At 37.3% G+C, this 26625-nt stretch overlaps 1 protein-coding gene across 5 annotated transcripts in view; it reads left to right on the forward strand.

Annotated features, from left to right (window-relative positions):
* The first annotated feature begins 4345 nt into the window (after positions 1-4345).
* LOC149078684 (plexin-B-like) overlaps positions 4346-26625 on the forward strand; it is a 316513-nt gene continuing 294233 nt past the window's right edge. For all 5 annotated transcript variants that reach the window (XM_089240827.1, XM_089240830.1, XM_089240832.1 and 2 more), the window contains exon 1: positions 4346-4463. The gene's annotated coding sequence lies outside the window, so the exon portion shown is untranslated. The remainder of the gene's footprint in view (positions 4464-26625) is intronic.

Below are 26625 nucleotides of genomic sequence, written 5' to 3' on the forward strand. Positions count from 1 at the left end.
AATTATCCCATGGAAAATATATTTAAATTTTTATGGATCAAAAACTCCAAGAAAATATTTTTCTTTTAGAAAGAATCCTAAAGGATTCACACTATTTTCTAAATTTAAATGAGAAATTATGTTCATACATATCTTTTTTTGATTCAAGTTTTGTGATTTCTTGGGAAAAAGTGAGAATAAAATTCTAAGTTGTTACGGGTCTTAAAATACGTGATTCCAATGAAAATTCGAAACACGCGTAAATTACATCTAATCATACCATAAATATCGTAGTAATTTCTAAAAAGAAGAAACTGTTTTCTTTTTTCAAATATGAATAATGGAATAAATAATATTCTTTGTAATGTTATGTCTACTATGAAAACGGTTTTTATTGTTTCTTTTTAGCTGATACGAATAACAATAGATACAGAAATAACGTATTCTTTATATTATACAAACGTATGTTTTGTGTGTTGCTATTCTCTGACGGATTTTACGGAATTCCCTTCGTCAATAAAGTATGTCTCCCAGCAGAATATAAGAAGAGTATGTAAAGACTATATATATATATATATTCAATATATGAATAAGAATCGCAAATATACATTCGGAATAGTGCATAGAATTCACGACCAAACGTAATTTCGCTGGAAACGTAGATTTTTATAGCGAGCTTATAGTTCAATGTTTTTCAAATATATAGCTTTTAATATTTGCAGTGGTTTTTCGATGCAATTTATATGCAAAGAAATGTATATAATTACTTTTTAATACAAATTCAAATACAAGGACACAACATGCAAAATGCCCAACGAGGTGGCTGAGAAAAAGATGCCCATGACAAATATGGATGTCATATATTTCTAAAACACAGCAACTCAATTAAAAATGAAATTTTAAAAGCTTGAAACAATATATACATGATAAAATATTATACAATTCCCATAAAAAATATTAACTAAGAATGGCTAGCTTCTCGATTTGCCCCAACATGTTTATCGTATTTCTTTTTTTAAACGTGTCCATTGTGTTAGAATTTATTGCAAACAAATTCTTCTACAAGAGTTTCTATAAGCAAACTCTTTCTTGGAGTATTAATTTTTTATCACATATGTAAAGGGTGTCCCTGAAGCAGGTAGTATTCAGGGTCTTTTATACACTTACGGTCAAAACAGTTCAAGTTACACCAAATGCACATTATTTGGAACTGGAAATTACCCCCCACCTATAAAATTTTGGGAGTTTTCAACATGGATAAGTTAGGCATTCGTTCAAAGCTCTCACAACTTACCGGCCAAATTTACTAGTCTTTTCACACTAATGCGACTACCAGCTCATATCGAGAAAAACGGTTTTGTGATACTATCTTGGGTGATACGTATACTATACCATAAGATGTCGGATGATTGTTCCATTAATTTCGAACTACGAAGTTTTAGTAAGTCCGTTTAATTGCTGACGGAAAACGCATGGCAGAAAGCCCATGGAGATAGTATGATGATCGAGTTGGTTAAAATTTGTTCGACTGAGTCTGGAGAATTGAGGCAACGACAGAATCACTGGGGAGTTTAAGTCATACTCTTATTACAATTGTCATATATTTCTGGTCCACGTGAGATCCAGTGAAATCTCAGGAAAGACAAGAAAAATTAACTGATGAACATGATTTGCAAGAAAATGAATCATAATCATAAGAGATAGAAGTAGCTTCCAGAAATATCAGCGAACATACATAATGTCACGACATTTCTCAGATATTTCTAATGCTATCACTAGCTCGTATTCTTCTATCAATGGTCAGAGTCTTGTAATCAGAGAGTCGTTTCCTGATACGATAACAACCATTCATTTCATGTGGAATACAACGGGAGGCTGAACTTTGTTAATCAGAGAGGTCCAGTTTCGATACCACCTCACATATTGAACCCGTCGAAGTTGATTTTATATCAAAGCACTCGTCACCCTGAGTGCAGTGACCATAGGCCGCTACACATTACTCTGACGTGACGTGGGTCCATGCCACATCAGAGTAGTGTGCTGCGGCCTTACAGATAATATAGATCTGCTTTGAAGACACATGCCTATTGAGGGTTCACACAACTCGCTCAAAATTTCATATAGAAGAATGGTAGTCCTTAGGCTCATTTGCATTTGGACAGTGAATTGCAAAACTAGTTTGTCGGATGGTTTCATGCACCTTCTCAAGAAGGTTTTAGCCTCAACGACTTTTGGTTCTTCGCTGTATTTTTTCCAGCAAATCACAGCGATGGAATGGGTGTAGTTACGGTTCACTTAAAAAACATATTAAAATACCTCACAAGCTTCCCAGTTTTAGGCCGGTATTACACTATAAAAGTTTGAGAAAAATACCTTTTACAAAACTTGAAAAAAAAAACCGAATGAGCCTTTTGGCCACATTTGCTTGAATGTAACCGATACGCTCATTGGTTGCATTTTTCAAGTTTTATAAAAAACCTTTATCAAACTTTTGGAGTGTAATCTTGCCTTGGACACATTGTGATTATTTTCTGTAAAGCGCACGGTCATAAATTTGTAAAAAATCATGAATATCCAGCGGTGACAGTAAATAATGATAGCATCCGAGTGGTGCCGTGGTAAGATGCTCATCTTCCACTCTGAAGGTTACCATCAAGGTCCATGGGTTCGAATCCGGGTATAAAACGTTAGAAACAAGTTCTTTACCTACCAAGATTGGGGGCGACCACCGAAGGATTGATCCTTCATTCTCAGCCAACTCCTCTGATTGGAAATTGCCGTATGGCGATATACGACCGGAGTTGGTGTGCGGTAAAGTAGTAAATAATGATACATTTCACAAAAATACATTTTCACTCCTTATATCTGCATCAAGCCAATTCAAAACTCTTGTTTCATGTCGTTAGCTACTCACAGCCGATAGCAAAAATAGGATGCGGTCACAATAATGTAATTCGACGGTGTATACTCGCTGCTAAATCGTGCATGCACCTCGTACACTTTTCTGTAGGGTTGGACACGTGCCGAGACGTATGTTCTGACTGTACGTGTGACCTTAATGTATTTATGTTTTCGGTCATACGTATGTTTTGTGCACTGGTGGCACTATCATCTGTCTTCTTTACTTTAAAGCGAAAATGGTAGATGCTTGAATTTTTGTATATAGTATTTCATAAACATTGTGTTGAAGAACTGCCTGAAACATTCCAAATTATGTGGAAAGTGTGCGTGTATACTCGCTGCTCGATCATAAAAGTTTACTTTAGTCCTCTTGGCTATCATATTGCTTCCTCAAGGACTCCCTGTGCTCTAAGAATACATCGTATACAGCCAAATAATTAAAATAAAAGGCATTATCCACAAAGGGGTTGAAAACCTACTAAAACACACACTTATTACTGACCATGCATGTTTTATGTACGAGTATACGATTTTCATGCGAGGTGTGATTACCAGCATCATTTACATGCATTAAACATGTGGAGAAATAAAAAGCCATTCATAATAATTATTTTCCAATACTATCCATACCTGTAATCAAAGACGGAAAGCAAAACTATTGCAATCGTTTATTAATCAAACACTATTCCAGCCACTTCCTCACACGTCAAGTATTTCCATCAAACACATCAACAATAATTATTGCTACAGAACTTCCTCAATAACAACAAATACAAAAATTATTAATATCATCAGAACACAACTTTACAAGTTTAACAAGTTTTTCTCCAAAGTTATTCACATTAAACAAATATTCAATAATTATTCCAAACCAATGATTAACAAACAAACACAAAACAACAAAGTGAGCAAACGCATCTGAAAGATACAAAAAAAAAAAAGTCACTTTTCCTGACGCCAGTTTTCTCGGGTTTTTTGAAAAATCCAGCATCCATTTCCCCCATCGTTAGATATTGGATTCATCCGAGAAAGAGGCGAAATACGCATGCGTCCTTAAACGCGAGAGCGCGCGTGTTGTGATGTGGCGCGAGTTATATAGAAGGGGATAGAGAAGGGAAAAGGATAGAAATAATAATAAAAAACAAAAAAAAATATAAAACGGAAAAGAGAAGCATAGGAAAGTGCCGTGGTGCCGCCGCTGTCGAGAGAAGCTCTTGCTTTCGAGTCAGTCAGTGTTGTATAGTTTTAGTTGAGCGCCCGACTCGCGGCGGACAAGACGTGTAGTGCGAGAGCTCTGTCTGTCTATTCCGTGTGAGGAATCACCGTCCTCCGTTTGTATCACACAAAAAACAATACCAAACAAAACTTCAATTTTTATATCAAATGGAAAGTGAAAATTATAATCCTTTTCAAAAAGCAAAATGAAGACTAAAATTTCTTCTTTGAAATTTAATTTATCCAGTGGGAAAAAAAGACAAATGTGAATGTTGTGCATGTGAGAAATAAGATTGTTTTTATATTTTTTGTTTATATTACTCTCTCCTGTGGATATTTCTGAGATATAACGGACAGGAATTTCGACTGTAAGTATATATTTCTGATTTTATATAGAATTGAGGTAAATAATTTTCTCGAGCCTGTTGATATCTGTAGTTGAATATTTAATGTCGAGAGATGAAGATGGGGAGAGAGAAGTTTGCTTGACGTTTCCAGCACGTTGTTTGCTACATGTCATGTGCTTCTCTGGTCCATTTGCATGTCTACGTCCGGAAATGTTTAGCAAAGTTGTTATGTTTGATTGGGTGTCAATGAAGTATGGGTATGGAATTTAAAGCCTGGGAAGAGCGTGTGGAAATGTTTGGTAAAAGTAGATAGACGTGCGTGTGCGGAATTTTAGCTTTTAGGTGCCCTTAAGGAGAATGTTGTTATACAACCGTTACTAGTAGTGCGAGCCTGGGGTGATTTTGAGTGACTTTGTAACTTCGAAGAACATGCATTTCCAGGATTCGAGTTGGATATTCCTTGTCAGTAGAGTCACCGTTTCCCTTATCCCTATAACGCACAAAGGATACTAATAACTAATTTTATATCAATGGAAAGTGATAATGAAATTTTTCAAAACACAAATGAAGACTAAAATTCCTTTAAAATTCAATTTATCCAGTGGAAAAAGACGAATGTGAACGTTGCGCATGTGAGAAATAGGATTTTTTTATATTTTCTGTCCTGTGAATATTTCTGAGATATAACGAAGGGAAGGACAGGGATTTTTAATGTAAAATAATTTTGGGTGAATAATTTTTTTGAAAGTCTGTGGAAGTCTGTAGTTGAAAATTTAATTAAGATGAGGAGATTTTTATGAGGTGGGATTAAGATGGAGAGAAGTGTTGTGCTTGACGTTTCCAGCACGTTGCTTGCTACATTTCATGTGCCGTCCCTGTCTCTGGTTCATTTGTATGTGTACGTCCGGAAATGTTTAGCAAAGCTGTTATGTTTGATTTGGTGCCAATATAGTACGGCATGGAATTCGAAAGATCGATAGATAGAGAGATCGTGTCTGTGAATATCTTTGGAGGAGGTAGACTGACTGATGGACTAAAGTGTATGAAATTTCGGCTTTTAAGTGCCCTTAAGGAGAACGTTGCTTACTTGCTTGCTGCGGCCGTTTAGTAAAGCAAACCTGAGCTGATTCGCGCGACTACGTAACTTCGTAATATGGTTTACTCTCGTTTGAGATGAATTTCGGAATTCCACTCGCTTTCTGTGTGCTTGAATTCATCGCAAATTGGACCGAGTTTGATTTGGTTTGTTCCGTTTTATTAGTAATTGACTTATTTCCTGTCTGTCCTCGAGTGATCGGTATGTATATCGAATTGACTGATACGTGATACATGGCGTTAAAAAAAAATGTTGATTCGAAGGTTGCTGAATGGAAAGGGGAAATGATAATCCTCTTGAAAACAAAATTTTTGTAATTCAATTTATTCAGTGAAAAAATACAAATGGGAATGTTGTGCATGTGGGAAATAAGATTGTTGTTACATATTCTTTGTTTATCATTTTCTTGTTAATATATTTTTTTATTTTAGATAAATCAGTTTTTTAGGCCTCTTTTTGGTTATTTAATGCTGAGAGATGAAGATAGGGAAAATGCGTTGTGCTTAACGTTTCTAGCACGTTGTTTGTCATGTGCCGTCTCTCTCTCTCTGGACCATTTGTATGTGTACGTCCGGAAATGTTTAGCAAAGCTGTTATGTTTGATTGGGTGCCAATGTAGTACTGTATGGAATTGAAGGGCTACGTCGGTAGATAGATAGATAGATAGAGAGAGAAGAGAGTGTGTGTGTGCGCGTGGAAATATTTGATAATGGTAGATAGACGCGTGTGGAATTTCGGCTTTTAGGTGAATGTTTCTTGTTTGCTCGCTATGACCGTTTAGTACTGCAAACTTGAGCTGATTTGCACGACTATGTAACTTCGTAATATGGTTTGCTCTCGTTGGAGATGGCCTGAGAATGGAATTTCGCGATTCGACTCGCGTTTTGTGTGCGTGGCTGCAGCGCGAATTGGACAGGATTTGATTTGGTTCGATCCGTTCCGTTGGTGATTGACTTACTTCCTGTCTTTTCATGGCTGTTCTCGAATGATTGATATCTAAAATATAGATAATATATATTTAATAACGTTAGTTTTACGCGTGGTTTCATGTTTGTAAAAATGTTGGTTTGAAGGTTGTTTCACTTTTTTTTTTTTAAATATATGATTTCAGGGACTGCCTTCGCAGTCGGTATTTGAAGCCAACTGAAGTTTGGTTGGCAATCACAAACCATTAATTAGGTCATTAGTTATTCGTTAATTTCTAAATGTGTCTATCATTACTTGGCTTTCAAATTCCTGGGAAATTCAAAACCCAGGCAACACTTATTTTTGAAGAATATTGCAATAGTGGTGTATTTCTATCCATTAGGATTTTTTCATTGAGATTTTGTATAAATTCCGGATTCAGTCTGATTGAACATGTGCAAGCATTAATAAGAACATGCTAATTGAAACAGTATTTTCAAAAATATTTCCCAATATATACGTATTTCTGGAATGAGAACAATTTCACTCTTTAAACAGACTTTCAAGATCTTTACACTTGTGACTTGTTAAGTGCAATTACGGAGTTCCACTGCCAGGATGTATTCGGAATCTCTGGAGCCCGTATGCAATCACATATTCTAAACCTATTGCTCAAAGCAAACCTCATAAATATTTTCAAAACATTAAACGCCTTGTCAATTGCACATGCTTTAATACGCCCATCGTCGTTTCAGATACTGTGTGCATACACTTTTGTTTGATTAGAAATATTCAAGAGATGTTGTTGTCAAACATGATGATCTGACAGGAGTATGATTTATCTATTTTGGAGGAAACTAGACTTTGGCTTGATTAATGCAACGTCTTTCCTTCCAAATAAAAATCAACGTTTTTACATAATTTCCTAGATAGTTATAATCTCCTTCCAAACAGCGCGCGTCCCAATTCTTTCTTCTTTTATTTCATATCGTATACGGTCTAGGCCAGTGATTCCCAACGTGGGCGTTAACGCAACCTGGGGGGGGGGGAGCGATGGGATGTTCCAGGGGGGCGGTAGAAGCTACGGGTATAGCATAGGATTCTATGGGTTAGATTACGTTAGGGGGGCGCTGGGAGAAAAATATTTCTGGAGAAGGGACCGATGTGGGACAAAAAAGGTTGGGAAACTATGGTCTAGGCCAGCGATTCTCAACCGGTGCTCTGTGGCACCCTTGTGGCTCCTTGTGCGCTTTTCAGGGGCTCCGCGGCCGCTCGAGGAAAATAAAATAAAAAAAAAGTCATTTGAAAAAAAATATTTTTAATTACTTTTGAATAATAAAAATAAATCAGTAATTTAGCTGAATAAGTAAAAAATGGGTCTACGGGGCTCCGCCATAGAAATTATTTGCCCAAAAGGGCTTCGAGAGTCAAAAAAGTTGAGAACCGCTGGTCTAGGCTGTATCGGCACATGTTAGATTTAACCATTAACCCAATTAAGAGTGAGATCATGTTGTGATGAAAAACACTTATTACATATAATGCACGCATTTAAAAATCACAAAAAATACAATATAACAAAATACGGAAAATACAAAAATCATAGGTGGAGATAGACTTAGAAGTCTGGGGGGGGGGGCACGGTCATTATCGCTGGGGGCATGGCCCCCACATCCTGGAGCAGGGCCCCTAAGCTGGGATCTTTTGCGAGCCCCCTGACAAGACTTTCACGGGGGCCCCTTTATGATGAATTTATATCGTGAAAAAACAAAAAAATTGTGAAAATTGTCCCGGGCCCCCGGACTGGAGCCTTGTAAGCCCACCCCCTTGTGCGAGCCATGGCTGGGGGGGACGATGATGATGATTTCAATTCATATATACATATATACATTAGATTAGTCGACTCCACCTTTGATGGCTGGGGGGGGGGGCATGATAAAAAATATAGAAAAATACAAAAGAAGAATTTGGCACGGTGCGTCACAAAAAAAAAAAAAAAAAAAACCAGCGGTAATTGATAAGCTGAGTGCGTGAGTCAAATTTTATAAATGTACAAAGTGTGTGGATCGAGTAATTTTTGAATGATATCAATTCGATTAATCCTTTCAGACCCTAGCTCCACAAATTTGGTGGTTGCTTTTTCTTACTGTAGACATAATTTTCTTTTAACCTGAGAGAGTTGACTTGAGAGCCCTGACTTGAAGGATTGCGTAAGTTTTGAAGTAGAAATATGGCGAATATGATTTTTTTAATACAGCGGGATCCTCGTGTATTGATCCATGATGCACAGTGCGAGGCTAAACACTCAAGTGAATGTGATTTAGTGCATAAAATTTAGCAAGAAGATTAGCAAGAAGAAGGGAAAAATTGTATGGGAATATGAATGTACCCTGCATCATTTTAGTTGAAAAAAAATGAACAAACTGAATTATTTATTCACAAAAAAAAAAATTGTTGACATTTATGTTTTTAAGTCATTTTCCGAGTATCAACAATGCAAAAACATCTTGAAAATTTCAAAAAAATTAATGCTGTGGGGGGGGGGGTCTAAAAGGGTTAGGTAATAACACTTTTTAGTTATACTAAATACATTGAGAACCATCAATAAATGTGAAACAGTATCATAATAACCCGCGAGTTATTATTAAGAATTCAAACACGCAATGTGTGTGATGTTCATGGGCAGCAACATACTTTTTTCGCGAGTGAAGCAAAAGAAACAACATCCCCGAAGATTTTAATAATTGAAATTAATTTTCGAAAAGTTCCAATGCATCTCAAACGCTGTTGCTTTAAATACAGTCTAAATCAATAATAATTTTACTAAAGATGCAATCGATATAATCTTAATAATACTTATAAATACATGAGAAAAGTTCAGGAATCACATCAGATCGGATCCACCAAGAGAATCAACTATAATCTTCTTCATCATTACTCATCACCCAAAAGAATTAGTTAAGCATCATAACGTGTAGCATTTCTCGCATTAATTGCGTTACTCCTAACCGATTATAGTCCCTAAAAAGAACAAAAGAGGGAACAAAATCAGAAAAAGCCTCTCATTTCAAAGAATTCGATTTCCGTTGATATAGTCAATGAATACTCGGAAAAAAACTAAATAAATAAATAAAATGAAAAGGAGGCAACTTTTTCTCTTTAACTAAACTTTCATAATTAGCGAAAATGTATCGATTTTTTTTGTTTCTTTTGCTCTCTCTCGAGTACTTTTTAGAAGATATCGAAGAAAAGCGAGCATCTCGTTAAGGATTCTGTTAATGAACATCAAAATAAGAAGAAAAAATAAAGATTTACAAAAAAAAAAAAAGAAAGAAAATGTAGAGGACGACGACGGGTTCTTTTTCTCCTTCAATGGAGGCTTATCAACAAACAAGGATTCTAATAAGCTTATCGAGCAGGTTATGTTTTTGGATTAGAAAATCGTGATTTCAATCGCATTTCGTGCAACTCCTAGAGATGAAAAAAACAAAACCCAAAAAACTGCGAGAGAGAGAGAGAGAGAATACATTAGAGATGAATTTTTTCGAATAGATTCATTCCCGAAATGGAAACGAATTCTAATCTAAAAACAAAATAAAACATAGAAAAATATATTTACTGTTTTTGCAAAAAAAAAAAAAAAAAACTACGTGACTTAATGTATTGATTATGGAACTCCCTTCTTCTTTTATATCAGCGATTTCTTGAAGAGAAGTTGTCATTAGCTTGGAAATGAAGGAAAAGTATTTATTTTCTTTCCATAGAAGAAGAAATTACTAACAAAGTTAATGCTAAGCTAAGATCAATGGATAAAAAAAAAAAAGAAACGGGTATAGAAAAACACTTGATAAGCACTAGAGAGGTCTTTTCATGTCGATGAAAAGCTACTCGAATTTCTGTATTTTCTAAAAATCTTACTCTCTTACGAGTCGAGATGCATTTTTTTTTTTAAAATTCATATCGATTCAATTAAAAGAGAAAATTCATATACACGGGAAAAATTTGCTTTATTGAAAGATGTGTAATTTAAATTTGTTATTTTAATGGTGAATGGGAGTAAGAATTCTCTAGAGAAGATTGCATCTCAACAAATTAAAATTGATTCTTCGAGGATTGAGGAGGTTTCTTTTTGGAGATCATGTACGGAGTGAAGCATTTGAAGTTACCCATTTCGACTTGGAAATAATGCCTGTGTGGGTTGTGGGTCACTGACATCGATGGTTGAATTCCATATGGATCTGGATTCAATCCGTGCAATGGCGCTTAGTTTGTGTTTAACAGTTTGCACTGAGCATGTAAGTAGTAATTAAGAGCGAATAAACTTTTGCTCGATATACTTTCAGAGGTAATCAACGAGAAAGGCCAATATACGGTTAAATACGAAATTCTTTATGTGTTTCAACACACCGTGTGTGTAGAGGGTAAACATAATCACACCACCCTGACCGAGGATCCCACTTTGGTTGACTGCCGAATCTTAATACCCGGTTGTTCAGCGGATACAAGAAATAACGTATATGAAAATACGTCTGTCAAACATCATGGTCACACCATTCTTATAACTACAATAGTTATATTTTTTATCCTTTCAAGACGGCACCTATAGTGTGTCAAAATGCATTAGGAATTTCGTATTTTTTCCGTGTATTTGCATTTTTTCGTTGATTACGTCTAAGATGTCGACGGTATCCGGGACGAAATGGTAGCAATCGGCAACGTGGGATTGTCCGAATCTTCAAAAAAAAATTAATAATCAGCCGGTGTCCCTCGTGTAAGATTGCATTTTTGCGTTATAAATCTCGCACGTACTAATCGAAACACCGTCAGGTCTCCTATAAATATTGAATGCGAGTTAACCGTATTTGATAGGGGTCTACGTCAATCTGTGTAAGGGTTCCAAACTCTTGAATTTCTAGGGAAAAAGTGTGCGCCGAATTTTTAACTATGGGTTTTCAAATGATGAAATAGAAAAACTGGAATTCTTCATAACATTGTGTATTTTACGGTGCCTGTACGTAGCGTCGTAGCAAGTGTATAACACCTTACACGCCTTAACTGTCGTGAAAGGTACCTCCAAGACGTGTTTTGTGAGTCCAAGACGGACTTTTATATATATATATATATTATAAGCCTCTGCACACTACTCTGATGTTACGTTGTCCCACGTCATGCCAGAAACGTTGTGAATTCTGATTTGTGGAAATTATGTGACGTGGTGAATCCCCACGTCAAAGAATTTCCACGAATCAGAACCTACAACGTCTCTGACGTGACGTGGGATCACGCAAGTTCAAAGCAGTGTGGAGCGGCTTTTACTCAATCATGTTTAGTTCTTGTTGTGTAAATGGAATGTATTATCCACTTTTGAAAATGAGAAATGTTTGATGCTCTGTATACCCATAGTCGGAGGTAGACTTGAAAGTCTGGAGGGACACGATGATTAGTGGAGGTGGGGGGGGGGGGGAAATGATGATGATGCCAATTCATATATACTCAGATACATTAGATCAGTCGGGGGGGGGGGGGGCAATGACTCCCGTATCTCCGCCCATGATGAGACCACGAGAGATTTCTTAACTAGAATCATCACAGATACGCAATATAAATTTGAACTGGAGGGTTGCCGATTTTTCCTGAATTTTGTTTTTGAAACGGCAATATTGCTAAACGACAGTATTATGTATTTATAATTGATAAGAGAGTTGCAAGCCAATTCTATGCCCACTGGCAGAACACCAGTTTTGTCATTATGCAAGGTCACAGAATACATAGACTCGGAATCGAATACATATATAGGGGTTAGTAACCTCCGCAAGGAAATTCAGTATTATGATTTAAGACTGACTATCTCGTTGCAGCAGTTGTATTGTTATGGAGCGAATCGGAATGAGAATAACGATATTATGTCGGATCGCATGTGGAGAACAACTCATGGAGGTTAGATGCAATGAATTTTCCGTTATTGTTGATAGATATAGTGTGCCTTTGGCGACTTAGTACTCGCGTAGGAGAGAGAAACGTATACGATATACACTCAGCTGCATAGTGTTACGGAAACGTTATATCGTTTTCCCCACAGCAGCGAGTTGAGATTGATTCGGGTTTTGGAGCTAATGGTTTTGCGAGGCGTCAGATTTCGATCTTGGACGATGACTGCCACACCGAAGAGTCGATAAGGGAACTTGGAAGATGCAGCTGCCGCTGCTGCTATTGCTCTTGCAATTATCGATTCCGGGAAGCGAAAGCAATCTTAATGTAATTACAGCTTCGTCGTGTAAATCCAGTTTTATTAGAACAAAGAACCTTACGATGAAGCTCCTTCGCTCGTATCCTGGACACACTCACACACACACACACAGTACCGTAATTTGGACAACACGAAACTCGCACAACATGACGAGTCGCGTGTGTCGGTCGCTGAGAAAACAACCTCTTTGTATAGTCTTCTCGTGGATTTTGGAGAGAGTTTCTACCGGAGAGGGAGATCACACACGCGAATGGTAAACACATTACATGGTAATTATGGAGACCGGATATATCAGAAATGACTATTCTGTGACATCATTTTTCGATTTTCGACAGTGCGGATTCTAATGGATAAACTTGTCCTCGGGAACTGAGGAAGTTTGTTGGACTGCAGAGAAGGATAATGATCATGTATCGATTATCGAAAAATTTGAAGGAAATCAAGTAAATACACAGCCCTGAGAGAAAACGACAGTTTGAGTTCAGGTGTAAACATCATACGCATACACTCAATTAACATTATTTAACACGTGCAAGTTCTACATCGCCGTCTACAACATTAAGATTATTAAATGTGAATCATTTCTAGGACATTCATATTAATTAAACTGTTTCGCAAACTAATGGCAGATCTCGTGCACGAGGATTCTTTTGGTTACGACGGGAGCCCAGTTCTTGCAGGGCTATATAATAAGGACTGTTTTAGCATGACGTCATTGTTGAAACAGAACTGAGTAGGCCCACTTTGCTATCCTGTGAATTAAGACAGTTTGAAATCGCTGTATTGCCCATTTTACTGAATAATTTCCAAAATGATTTTTTCAATTAACTTATTTTCATAAGTTTTCTATTATTGGCTTTATTCGTTCAACCATTTACGCATTTAAAATAAGAAATTATGCATTTGCTTATGAGGTAACTTCCACTGAGAATATTTTTCTCGGATCCATTTCAGTTGAATATCATGTACGTTAATTAATTTTTTTTTATTGAGTTGAGAAAGCCCACTGGAGAGAGATAATTTCAATCATAACTTATTTTTTAGTTTGGTATAGTTTTTATAAGACTTGGACTTCGCTACTACCAATGCCACTACAACATAAGAACGTTGGAAGCAAACTCATATAAACAAATCTTTATATAGCATGTTTAAAGTTATCATTATCATTTTGAATGCTAACATCGAAATATATTATTACTTAGGGGCCGTTCAAGTATTACGTCATCATCGATGGGGGAGGGAGGGTGTTTCCGATTTGCTGACTTTTGATGACAAGGGGGGGGGGGTTGGATAATACTTACGTCATCAACCACCCTTTATGAAAATATGAGTTAGGGTTCATAGGGGCAGAGTTGATGACGAAATTTTGCTGACAAGGGAGGGGAGGGGGGGGGGGTCAGCCTTTTGCTGACTTTTGCTGACAAGGGGAGGGGGTAAAAATGGCTAAAAAGTTTCTTACGTAATACTTGAACGGCCCCTTAGCAACTATTTCTTGATTTTAATGCATACCTCTGATACTAAAACAACACAATGAGCGAGAGATCACTCATTTTAAACAGTAAAATAAGCAACTGAAATGCAAAAAATTAGCTTGCTTCGTGTGATATGTCGTCTGCTAAAAAGTTTTTGCGTAGTGACGTCACGCAGTAGCTCAGAGACCACGCTCAGCGTGCCAAGGCGGCGCGACTTCAAAGGGATAAAACAGCCTTTACTATTGTAGCCTTGATTCAAATCCCGACAGTACCCAATTGTCCGGGGAAAATACGTTGTAAAAATTGTATTCGCAGGTAATCTAAACGTTACTTGCTTTTTCCATAGCTTTTCAAAAGCTGTGCCATCCACATTTCAACTAGCGCACATTTCACTACTACTCACCTTCCCTAATGGGCGATGTTATAGCACGAGTTGGAGAGTATATTCAGGCATGACAGTATTGTGGAACACTTTTGCGAGACCCCTTGACCTCCTGGATGTCAGCTGGGCACCTTTTGAAACCACAGCTGTCTCAAATATACGTATCATATAGTAATATAGTATAATATATATAATCATATACATGACCCCCCCCCCCCCCGCTATGTATCCATATAGCAACCGAGTTTCGCAGTAGTGAGATGAAGATTACCGTCAGCGTCCACGGGTTCGAATCCGGACAAAGAAGTGCAAAAACAACTTATTAACCAACCGAGCCTGGGGCGACCACCGATAGATGGCGCCTTCATTTCCCACCCAACTCCTCCGGTTGAAATTGTGGTATGGCGATATATGACCGAAGTTGGTGTGAGGTAAAGTAGTCAAAGTAGTAGTCTGTATCCTTTAGCGATATAAGCTGGTTATTCAAAAGAATATGGCTCGTGTTGGGAAAACCTGGCGATGTTTTCGTTCAGACCGGAGTAGCCACCAAGCACAGCCAAACAGCCGACGGCCACACCTCCAACTACGAAACCATGTAATACAGTTTAGTCATTCTTGATCCTAACTTTGCAATATTATGTGAGAATCTCCGATATTTAATGAAAATGGGGGAAAGCTAAAAAGATGTCTCGATTTAATCTCACGAAGATCTGGTCATTATAATCATAGTAAACCAAACAACACGATCATAGCCTGGAAAGTTTTGTGTATGACTTAATTTTTAGCATGCACACTTCACGTAAGATACTTGAAACCAACCTAAAAGAAATGTGGCAATTCAACATGGCAATAGTAAGTTCCCGAAAATAATCGACTAAGCAATACACTCAAATAATTACATCCCATACTATAGCTGCAAGACGTAATTTTATGCGTCTCAATCTTTTGATTAATTCCATAAATTTCACATGCTTCAAACACATGTTGTTCAAGTCATGTAAAGTTGTAGTAATGCCATGGCATTAGTAGGTTATAAGTTATCCTCCTTCCTTCTGATCCTCTTTAATTAAAGGGCGCTCGGTAAATATCGCGAATTTCCATTGGGCCGAACGCACTTATACGGGGATTTAATACAGAGCGTGGACCCATGCTAATGAAATTCATTACTTAACACAGGGAACCCGATTCCTCTTTTCACCTCACTCACACATACCATCTCATTTTGTATATGTGAGACACACACAGAGAGTGAGAGTGGAAATTCGAACTGGTGTCCGCGTCGTTGCGAGACAAAACGGTTAATTTTCGCGTGTGGCAAACTAAGAACGAGCTTTATGAGTCAATTATATAAATTAAACATTAGCTCTCTCTCTCTACTACTGCCACTACTACGCCCGCTCGTATTTATAGCAGTTTTGGATAGTTTCTCTCCCATCTGGCCGTATTCAAATTTTATAGTGTTCCTGTCGTGGTTATGGCCACGGATCCCGGGACGGAGATAACAACACATTCCCATTGTTTTTCCACACACACACACACTCTCTCTCTCATACGGTATTTAGTTTTTATCACTAGCATAATAAGTAAACGGAATTAATTAAGTAGAGTTCCTCCCCGTATCGCAAACTCGATGATAAATGTCAGAGTATTAGTTTTTCACAACTTTCTTCATTAATTAATTTACATGGCGTATCATTATTATACGTTGTATGGGGTGCTCTTTTAGATGGAGTGGAATAAAAAGATGGAGGAATAGGGGGGGTAAAGGGTCATGGAGTGTAATATACGGTGGGACTTTTTTCCCCTCAGTTCTTGATATGATGTTTTATCTCTTCTTGTACTACTTCTGTTATTAGACAGGACGCCTGGAGGCAATTTCAGCGTCAGGGAAATTGAATCGTTAGGTTTAAGAAAAGAATAAAAACCAAAAATGGCAAAATAACTTTTTTTTTACTGTAAAGTACAGTCGGCCCCGCTAAATCAAGTATCAACGATTCCAGCGCACAATATCTGATTATGCGGGGAACAATGCAATTGCCATTTTACAATGTTAGTATAGTTTGTATATTGAGAACTGATGAAAAATGAATAGTAATAAAGCTTCTTGAATAAATCAAGCATCAAAAATGAAATGAAAATTATCTTTATAATTACAATGATCACAACGCTTAAGATTTTACTTTTCATTAGGAAAGTTAGCGTCCTCTATTGGCTTCAGAAAGAAAAAAAATTAAATGTACGTATTGAAGATAACTTAAATACTTGGAGGACAGTACCTGCTCGCCCGAAGGGCGTGGTGGTAAGATGCTTATCTACCACCGTGAAGATTACTGTCACGGCCCTGGGTTCGAATCCTAGGGAGGATACCGATACGATATTTTCCCTAACACGAACTTGAGGCGACCACCAATAGACATCACCTTCATTTCCAACCCACCTCATTAATGGCAGTAAATTGCGATATGGTCAGAGTTGGTATTTGGTGAAGTAGTTAGTACCTGCTGCTACAAATGATTTTTTTTTTAAATCTCAAGTAACATATTTTTCACTAATTCAAAAAATGTCTTCATTCAATACAAAAATTACGTTTACAGTGGTTGCTGTGTATCAACAATTGACTCGTAATGTTCGATTAAGCGGGGAAAAGACGTTGAAATTATCATCTTCACTTCAAAATTCACTTCGCACTACAAAGAAACTTTTACATTGTCTTTATTATATGGGCAAATGTCCGTATTATATCTATATGGGGGGATATTGGTGCCGGATGATTTTCTTCGTTTAAGCAGGGTTATCCGTTATCCGATTAAGCGGGGACGACTGTATCTCCAAGATTCGCTATTAACGTGAGTGGTTGCAAGGAAACAAAAACAAGGCCCTAGAGACAGACATGGGGCCAAAATATTCTTTGGTTATTGAATGAAAACCCTACACTTATACAGTTTCTTTCGATTTCTCAAAAACTTGGTTTTTGGATTTATTGCCTTTTTAAAAAACTTGACGATTCAATTGTATTTGGAGCTAAAAGACGCGTGGTATGTGTGGTTGCACTTCTTCAAGATCCATGTCTAGTCTCATGTTCATTCATGTTCAGTGAGAGTGAACATTTGAACTGGTGCCCGCATCGTTACAAGACAAAACGATTAATTTTCGCACGTGGCAAACTAAGAACAAGCTTTATGATTCAATTATATAAATAAAACATTTATTGTAGCCCCCCTCTCTGCTACTACTATCACTACTACAATCGCTCGAATTTATAGCGCAATTTCGGATAGTTTCTTTCCCATCTGGTCGTATTAAAATTTTATAAATACGACATTTTTTTAGTTTTTATCACTCGCGTAATAAGCAAAAACCGAATTGATTAAGCAGAGTTCCAAATAGCATATCATTATTATACGTTGCATGGGGTGCTCTTCCAGTTGCAGTGGAATAAAAATATTGAAGACTAGATGAAGAGGGTCATGGACTATACGGTGTAATTTTTCTCCAGTTCTTGATGTGATGTTTTATCTCTTCTTGTACTACTTCTGCTGTTAGACAGGACGCCTGGAAGTAATTCTAGCGTCAGGAAAATTGTATTTGGGACTAGAAGCCATGGGGTGATTTTTGTCTTCAACAACTATTACTCTCCATCATGTTTAGTGTCATGTTCAGTGAGACTGGAAATTAAAACTGATGCTGTTGCTGGACTAAACGGTTAATTTTCTCATGCGGCAAACTAAGAATGATACTTATGAGTAAATTACCATATTACTCAGCATCAGCCGGCATGCGGAAAACAGTGAAGGAGACCAGCTGTCACGAATGTCCGTATTTTCACACCAGCAAATTTGAGTTACAGAAATTCTAGAAAATTCTCAAATATCTTTATTCTAAAAATCACTTGAATTGGCTGAATGCATATCGTGATCCTTTCAAACTGTCCCAACATGCCGGGAACGGGTCAGACTTCAAAATTCAAAAGAAAGTTGTGAACCTCGAGTTTTACGGCATATCGATTAATGCAGGGGAATACGGTACATAAAATAAAATATCAGTTCTCTCTCTACTACTACCACTTCTACACGCGATCGTATTTACGGCGCAGTTTTGGGTAGTTGCTCTCCCATCTCTCTCTGGTTGTATTCAAATTTCATAGTGTCCCGGTAGTGGTTATGGCCATGAATCCCGGACGGAGATGACACTACATTCCCGTTGTTTTTCCACTAGTGCGGTATTTAGTTTTTACATCTCGCGTAATAAGTAAACGTAATTAATTAAGTAGAGTTCCTTCCCATATCACAAACTCGATGATAAATATCAGACCATTAGTTTTCCACAACTTTCTTCATTAATTAATTTACATAACACATCATTACTCTACATTGTACGTTGCCCTTTTAGATGGAGTGGAATAAAAAGATGAAAGAATAGATAAATAGTCATGGACTATACACGGTTTTTTCCCAGTTCTTGATGTGATGTTTTATCTGTTCTTGTACTATTTCGGTTATTAGACAGGACGCCCGGAGGCAATTTCAGCGTCAGGGAAATTGTATTTGGGAGCTAGAAGCCATGGTGGTGGTAGTCTTCTACAACTATCACCCTCCATCATGTCCCTTCTCTCTCTCTCTCTCGACTCTTCTCTCTTTCCAATGCTTTCACTCGCTTTAGGAAACGTTTGCACTGCCTTTAGCTGTAGAAAGAAAAGAGAGTGATGGTATCGATCGCGAGATCGGAACAAATGGCGGTTTGCATTTTTCCCTACTAAAAAGGACTGTTCTTTCTCAAATTCCCTCCACTTTGCCCATTCTGGAAACTAAAAAAGAAAGTCTCCGTCGGTCTCGTCCTCTCGTTTCAACCTTTCCGAACGTTAGCTGTAGTCGTTATTAGTTTCAGTTCGAGAGCATCTAGTTAAAAGAAGAAGAGGCAGACAGTGAATGAAACGTTTTTAATAATCCCTCTGGGAAGAAGAAATCGATTAAACTGATAGAGAGAAAAAATAATAATCTAATGCGGAATAATTTTCACAGGGAGGGATAATCGAAATCCGTAGGGAGAATTCAATGGATGTGGTATTACGATATTGGTTATGTTGTGTAAGTATGTTGTGATGAGATAGATAATAGTATTTCCCCGGATTTTTTTCTTAGGTTGTGTAATGTGCGGATAAATTATTAGTTTTGTGATTTTGTAAAAAAGAGTACAGGATTTCTGTAATTAAAGTTTTCCTACTGGGTTTTTCCCGGTGACTTGGAAGGTCAGGAAAAATGTAAACTATTTGACAAAAGTTAGGAAAATATGCAAACGTTTGTGATCAAAGTCAGGGGAAATTTCTGTGAACAGAAACTTGAAAAATATTTAAAGGGTTAATATTTCGAATTATATGTATTTTGTTAAGGGGTTTTGGTCAGGCAAAGTCAGAGAAGTTATTGAGTTTTTGTCAGGGAAATGATTAAGCAGACGTTCTTGGAAACGCTGCCGTATTCCGAAACTGTCTAAAGTCTTTATATTTAGTTTTATTCAAATTTCGGCATTAAATTACAGAGTTGATGTCTGTAATCAGGGAAAAAAATATTACATATGATACACCATTACGACAATTAAATGTGTGCTCGAAGTATGAGTGTTTGATTTGAGACTTGCGTACTCGCGCGCGTGACGCCGTGTCATTGTCAGATGTGACAAAGATTCTACGTTGTTACTGCAGATCAGATCTTACGAACCCCCCCCCCCCCCCCCCAAGAACCAAAATTATGTGGATAAAGCAGAAAATATATTAGCATAGTTTCAGCTTTCCATCTTGGATGAATCCAGTTTTTTCTGAGCTTTGCATACCATTTCATTATAAGTGTTTCAACAACATAGTATGCTCTTGTAAAAAGTTGCCTTATTTTCCTGAAAAATAGTTCACGGTTTAAAGGTGGAAAAGCTTAGGAATTTCTTTGTGCGGATAACGAAACGCTGAGTATTATCCACTAGTTTACCGTAAACGAACATCGTAAGCATTCCTCTGAGGATTTCCTAATGAATTGGTTACATGCAGGAACGTGTGTGTGTGTGCGCGTGTGTGAGTTTGCACGGGCCTCAACGTATTTATATTGTTAGAATTATACGTCTTTCGCATTCTACTGATACTGCCATTTGTCTTTCATGGAATGTATCTCATAGAATCTTCTGTCATTTTGAAGCTGAAATGACAGACACCTGAATTTTCGTGTTACGTAAGTATTGTGTTAGAGGTCTGTCTGCCCTTGGCGGATAGACTGTTTCAAATAAGGAACCTGCTTGCATTCACGTTCTGCGTGTTGTATGCAGCTTTTTTGTCATGAGATGTTGGAATAGAAATAAATGTTTTCAAAATAAAAAATTATGAAAACTAATTTGAAAAAAAAAATTATAGGTGGCGTTTGAGAAGAAAATTTATGTTAATAACATGATACCCCCCCCCCTTCATTTTTAAGGTTTCATTATTCATGAATGAAATTCATGAATAATAAAACCTTATTATACGGGTACTGTAGCGATTAAACAGATTTTTGGTGCGATAACAGATGAGATGGCGTTGGAAGTTATTGGTGAATGTTCCAGGGTTTCGTTAGAATAATTAATATACTATTTTATTGGAAATACTTAGAGAGCCTCATTTCATTGGTTATCTTGCACGCGTCATATACATAAAATACATAAGAATATGCCATCTATACAATGGGATTTTTTTTCTTCTGAAAGTAGTTTAATGTGCATTTGCAGATTATGCGCAGGAAATTACGGTTCTTAAGAAAATGAATAATCAATGAAAACGGTTCTACTCAGAATGTTCCAATGCAAGGGCAGATAGGTCACATAGTTGCAAAATATAGCATGCACTTAACCTTTTTCCACAAGGAAATGCCCTCTATTGCTGAGAATTTCGTATTATTTTTCCCTTCAATTTCCTTCTCATCACTTCATTAAGACATTCCCAAGGTTTGGTAGCTGTTTGATGAACATTTACGACTGTAGACCTCAGAGTCGGAAAACTTTCCTTACATTAGTCATTCACCCGAAACATTTTGCACACGTGCTAAATGTAATTATTCATAAATAATATTCTTGGTAATAGATAAGTAAAATTTTAAAAAAACACGAATTAACGAATGCACACACAAATAAATACTCCACCCGTGTTATTGATATGCAACATAATTAGACGTTTAAAACGAGATCTCTCTCCCCTTATACGAGTGATTGTTCTAGCATCACGTATTATTAGGCTACAGATAACGACGTGGCGCACTTGTACATACTACGTTGGATGCCAAGTATTTGGGTCCGGAATCTTGTGGGTTAGTTTGAACAGCGGAGAGTGAAGGTATGCATGCCAAGAGGTAGATACGAGGGAAGGAGATGTTATACCAAGAGAGAGGATTATACTCGTGCCGCGTGCCCCGAAGTCATTATTAAACCTGGAACCTTCCAAACCGCCCTCCACATCGATTGCGATTCTCGTGCTCTCACCGTGTATCCTAGTATCCTCTAGTGACGATGAGTCACATCAAGAAGTGGATAGCTGTGGGAAAAAGGAGGGGACCCTCAGAAAAAAAAAATCGAATTTATTCCTCGACATCGATGTTATCCACCCATTCTCCATTAGGAAAAAGGGGTTCCCGGTATTTTTTTTTTTTAAGTGATGCATTTCCGTAGGATTCCAAACCCCCGCCAACCCTTGTCAGACAATTAAAATGAAAAGGATATGATCGTATTGGATTTGGCTCTCTGTGTCTCTCGATTCTATCACGGCGCATGACCTTCATTAGACACCGACTCGATCGCGTGTAATCCCTGGAATTACTTACATATGTCGGTGTGTGTTTTTTTCTGTTAGTCTCTGGAATGTAGTAATATTATATTCTCGTGCAAAAACTTCATGGGTTTCCATTTCCGGCTGATTGTCTATTTTTCTCTCTCTTATGACATAGGCGAAGGTCACGAATGTTCCTCTTTCTATTTTATAACCACTTCTGTAACTTGTCTTCGATGCATTATTGTTATCACTAACATGCAATTTTCGTTTATTCTCGGCAGTGTGTGTTAGACCAATTATACTTACCCTATTCAGTCTGTAACCGTGGAATATGCATTCATTGATTTTATACAGCTGCAAACGAAAAACTTCCGTGTTTTAAACTTTATGAATGTCTAATTATTTGGTGTATTGATTTATGTTAAGTCGTATCCCGACTTACGCTACCCCGATTTACGTGATTTCGGGGACACGCGATTTTGTGTGAAAAAAGTCTGGTTCCTGAACTCAACACATTTTGCAAGAATTGTGTGATTGTGAGGTTCTCGACACTTTTTGATTCGCGGAGCTCTTTTTTGGTACAAAAATTCCACGGCGGAGAACCGTATACAGACGTTTTCCTCGTGTTTATATTCATCATATTTACTGATTAATTTTATTTTTCTCGAGTTGCGGTGGAGCCCCTGGGAAGCGCACACGGAGCCCCAAGGATTCCGTGGAGCACATGTAGAGAGCCTCTGAATTATGATGTTATAAGTAATCAAGTAAAAGTATATTCTTCATTCTATACTACCATATAGTCAAACTGAATTGATTTTCAAGGTGCTAAAAGTAGGAACCGGGAAAGCAGCGCACTTGAAATCTAAACTTTTCCACAGAATTTTTAAAATCAATTTGGACCTTAGAATCATTTGAATACATAAGAATGTTCTGGACACGAGAGTCAGAATCACCATTCAATACGGTGAGTTCAAAATTATGCTAATTAAATACTTTTGACAAAACACCCGGTCACTCACCTGCCATTCCAACTAATTACGACACATCACTTGACTTCATACAAAGACACAAAAACTAATAACAAAATTACCCTGCTTTGAAATAATTCAAAAATTAGTGAGAACTTTTTAATTACATGTAGGAAAATCTGCAGTTTTATTGCAATTTTTTTTTTCTCAAGAAGACGTATATTTCAGAAACATTGGTTCCAATATTGATCCCTTAACATATTGCAAAATTGCACTTCGACTCACGCGCTTAATGTCGGTCCTATCTATTGCGTAACTCCGGGGTATTAATTTATTTCAATCAACGTTTTGAGAGATTTGGATGCCGCTTTTCTTCTGGGTCATGGATGGTTTATTACCTTGAAATAAACTAAAAAAGTTCTAACGAAATGATTTGGTAGAATTGGAAGCAATATAATATTGGAATGTTTAAGGCAACATTTCTTACTCACACGTACTCGAGAATCGATCACAATCTTTCCCAAGTACGTGCGGGAGCATACAGATAATGAAAGATCAATATGACGCTTTGGTTTTCGTGCAGTTTGCGATGCACGATGTCGATATAATTCGCTGCTGCTGTCTCACTTATTCCATACGGAAGTGTCTATCTGTCATAATGATTCTTCAGCTATCAATAATCATTTGCTTGACGAAATGTGCTCGTTGAAATGTTTTGAATCGTGGTTTGAATATACTGTCTGTCATCTTCGGTTCAACTTCTCTTGGCCCTCCAGTGCCAAATCTTGCTTTCAATAAAATTTTAATATCGATGTGATCTTTGATCTCTGACTATCACAGCAGCCGTGGTATTTGCGGATGACATTTCTAATATTGCTCGATTCACAAAATGACGCACACTAAAGAAATAACAGAAGCAAGTACCTATTTCAGACGTGCCATTTATTTCACTAGGAGACGCATATTTACCGAGATACGACATTTAAATTTTTATACGGTCCCCTGTCCTCTAATTTGAAAACAGAAAGTTGTTGCCTCGTCCCTAGTGTGCGAAAAGAAAAAAAGAATAACAATCCTATGTTTATATTCACCAAGATATTTCAATTCAAAATCACTGAAGGAACATACTACGGGGAAAGCTTAACGAAAACAAAAACAATGTGAAAATTCGATTCTTTCAAGTTGTAGTTAATTAAAACTTTCCCAAATTCTGAGATGCCTCCTTTAACTTTCAATGAGCAATATCTCGGCGAATATTGCACTTGTTAACATGGATTTCTTTTTAGCTCGGTAGAGACAGGAAGGTAACTGAAAGAAGGGAGTGAGGGACTGTATATAAAAATTAAGTTTATCATTTTGGTATGTATATTGCCCCTAGAGAAATAAATGGCATTTGGATAGTTTCCCCCCCCTAATTAGGAGTACATTTTTGTAACCGACGCAACTGCTTAAAAGATGAAGTCTGTATAAGGTTTGGACAGGGGACTCTTGACTTTTGTATTCTACGTTTTGTATTTCGTGGCAGTAAAATGAAGGCCATGGACCTTCTGAGCGAACAAAATGTCCGCAGATCCGCCCCACAAAATAATATTCAGCAAATACCAATGTAAAAACGTTAGTACGGTGTTTTCTCATCCAAGTTTATGAATCCCTCCCTACAATCTCTCCAAGGACCCCCCCCCCATCCCGAATGGTAGATAGACCCTTGCTTTAAATCCTGTTTGAAATAGAACTCGAAAGAGGAGGAAAAAGCTGCTTTTATGAACAAACATTCGCTAATTAGACAATTATTTGATCAAATGAGTCATTGAAATTGCCGGTTAAATGCAACGAAGTACTACACAAATACAACGCAATTATTATTTTTTATTTTTGTAAAAGAGAGTTTTTTTTCAGGGACGAAGAGAATCACCTCTTATCATCTAACTCTTATGAAACGCGTTTAAGGAAAGTGTTAGAATTGTTATACATGTGTATCAAGGCTGTTGATCTTCCTTCCGTTTATTAAACTGAATTCGTATTATTATTATTATTACTCATTGGAGTTTGAAAACTATAGTTTGCCATGTTTTAAAATGACACGCTATCGTTTTGGGATCTTGATTGGAACGAGATATTTATGCGACTCGTAAGTGTTAGTTGGCTATATAATAGAATTTCAATGTAATTTCATTTGCAAATGCGGAAGTGTGTAATTTCTCTCGAATTTCGTGGAAAAGGTCAACAGCATTGCAAAAGCAATTAGCGAGCACCAAATGTGTGTGTGTGTATATGTGCTTAACGACCTGTGTTGGAACGTGTAATTTTCACGCGTGCGGTGGTGGCGGTGATGATGATGATGATGATACCGATTCATTTCGAAATAGAAAATCGATGCCATTTATATATAATTTATTTGATGCGTTTGAATATATCAGACGGTATCATCGTGAATTATATGGCTTTTATAATTATTTTGAGAAATAGAGGATATCAAACTTTTTATTCGTTCAAATAAGTTCAACGCATTTTGTTAGTTAAGCTACTGTCGTTGTGGGTATCGTAATGGACTCTAATCGTGAGGATTCAGGTTCAAATCCCACTGACGACACAATGGCGGTCTACCATTTGAAAAAAAGTCTCCGTATAGAGCTGGCGGACCTTCAACATGATACTAACTTAACATGAAAATTCAAGCGCTTACCATCTTTGGTTCAAAATAGGGAAGGCAGATGGCATAGCAACAATAAGATCTCGAACAAAGCAAAACTCTTAACAACATAAATACGTTAGGGCCACGCATTTGTATATACATATGCAGTACGTTCCGGCACGTAACCGATTCGTTAGAAATTACACAGAAGAATTTGTACTATATATACAAGGTATAGCTAGTTTGAGTAGTGGTGACGCGACTCTGCGATTTACTAACACTGGCCCGTAAACCGGAACTGATTTTATGTGGATCGGTGTAATAGCTCAGTGATTATCAAATGGTGGACTCATGACATCTTGTGGATTGTATTAAAAAATGTGTAATATTCGCGAACTTGTATGAAAAAAAAAAAAAAGATAATGTGGGGATTCCCTGCTTCTTAAAGTTGTTGGTGACTGTAGACAAGATTACCGTAAACGTTTGGAATACGTGTTCCTGCAGCAGTGTGAAATTGCAACAGGTTACATATTATATTTACATTGCATAGACGCAGGGCCGCAACTGGATGTTTGGTCAACCGGGACACGCATCCGTTTTGACACTCCCCTTGTAATATTAAAGGAGAGATTGAAATGTGAAATTCACCCCCCCCCCCCCGGTCCGGTGCCCGGGATCACTGCCCACCAGACCAACATGGTTATTCTTAGCA

Source organism: Pholcus phalangioides, unplaced genomic scaffold (assembly GCF_987345545.1).
Source record: "Pholcus phalangioides strain wild (caught in Gottingen) unplaced genomic scaffold, Ppha-v1.0 ptg000013l_1, whole genome shotgun sequence".
NCBI classification, from domain to species: Eukaryota; Metazoa; Arthropoda; class Arachnida; order Araneae; family Pholcidae; genus Pholcus; species Pholcus phalangioides.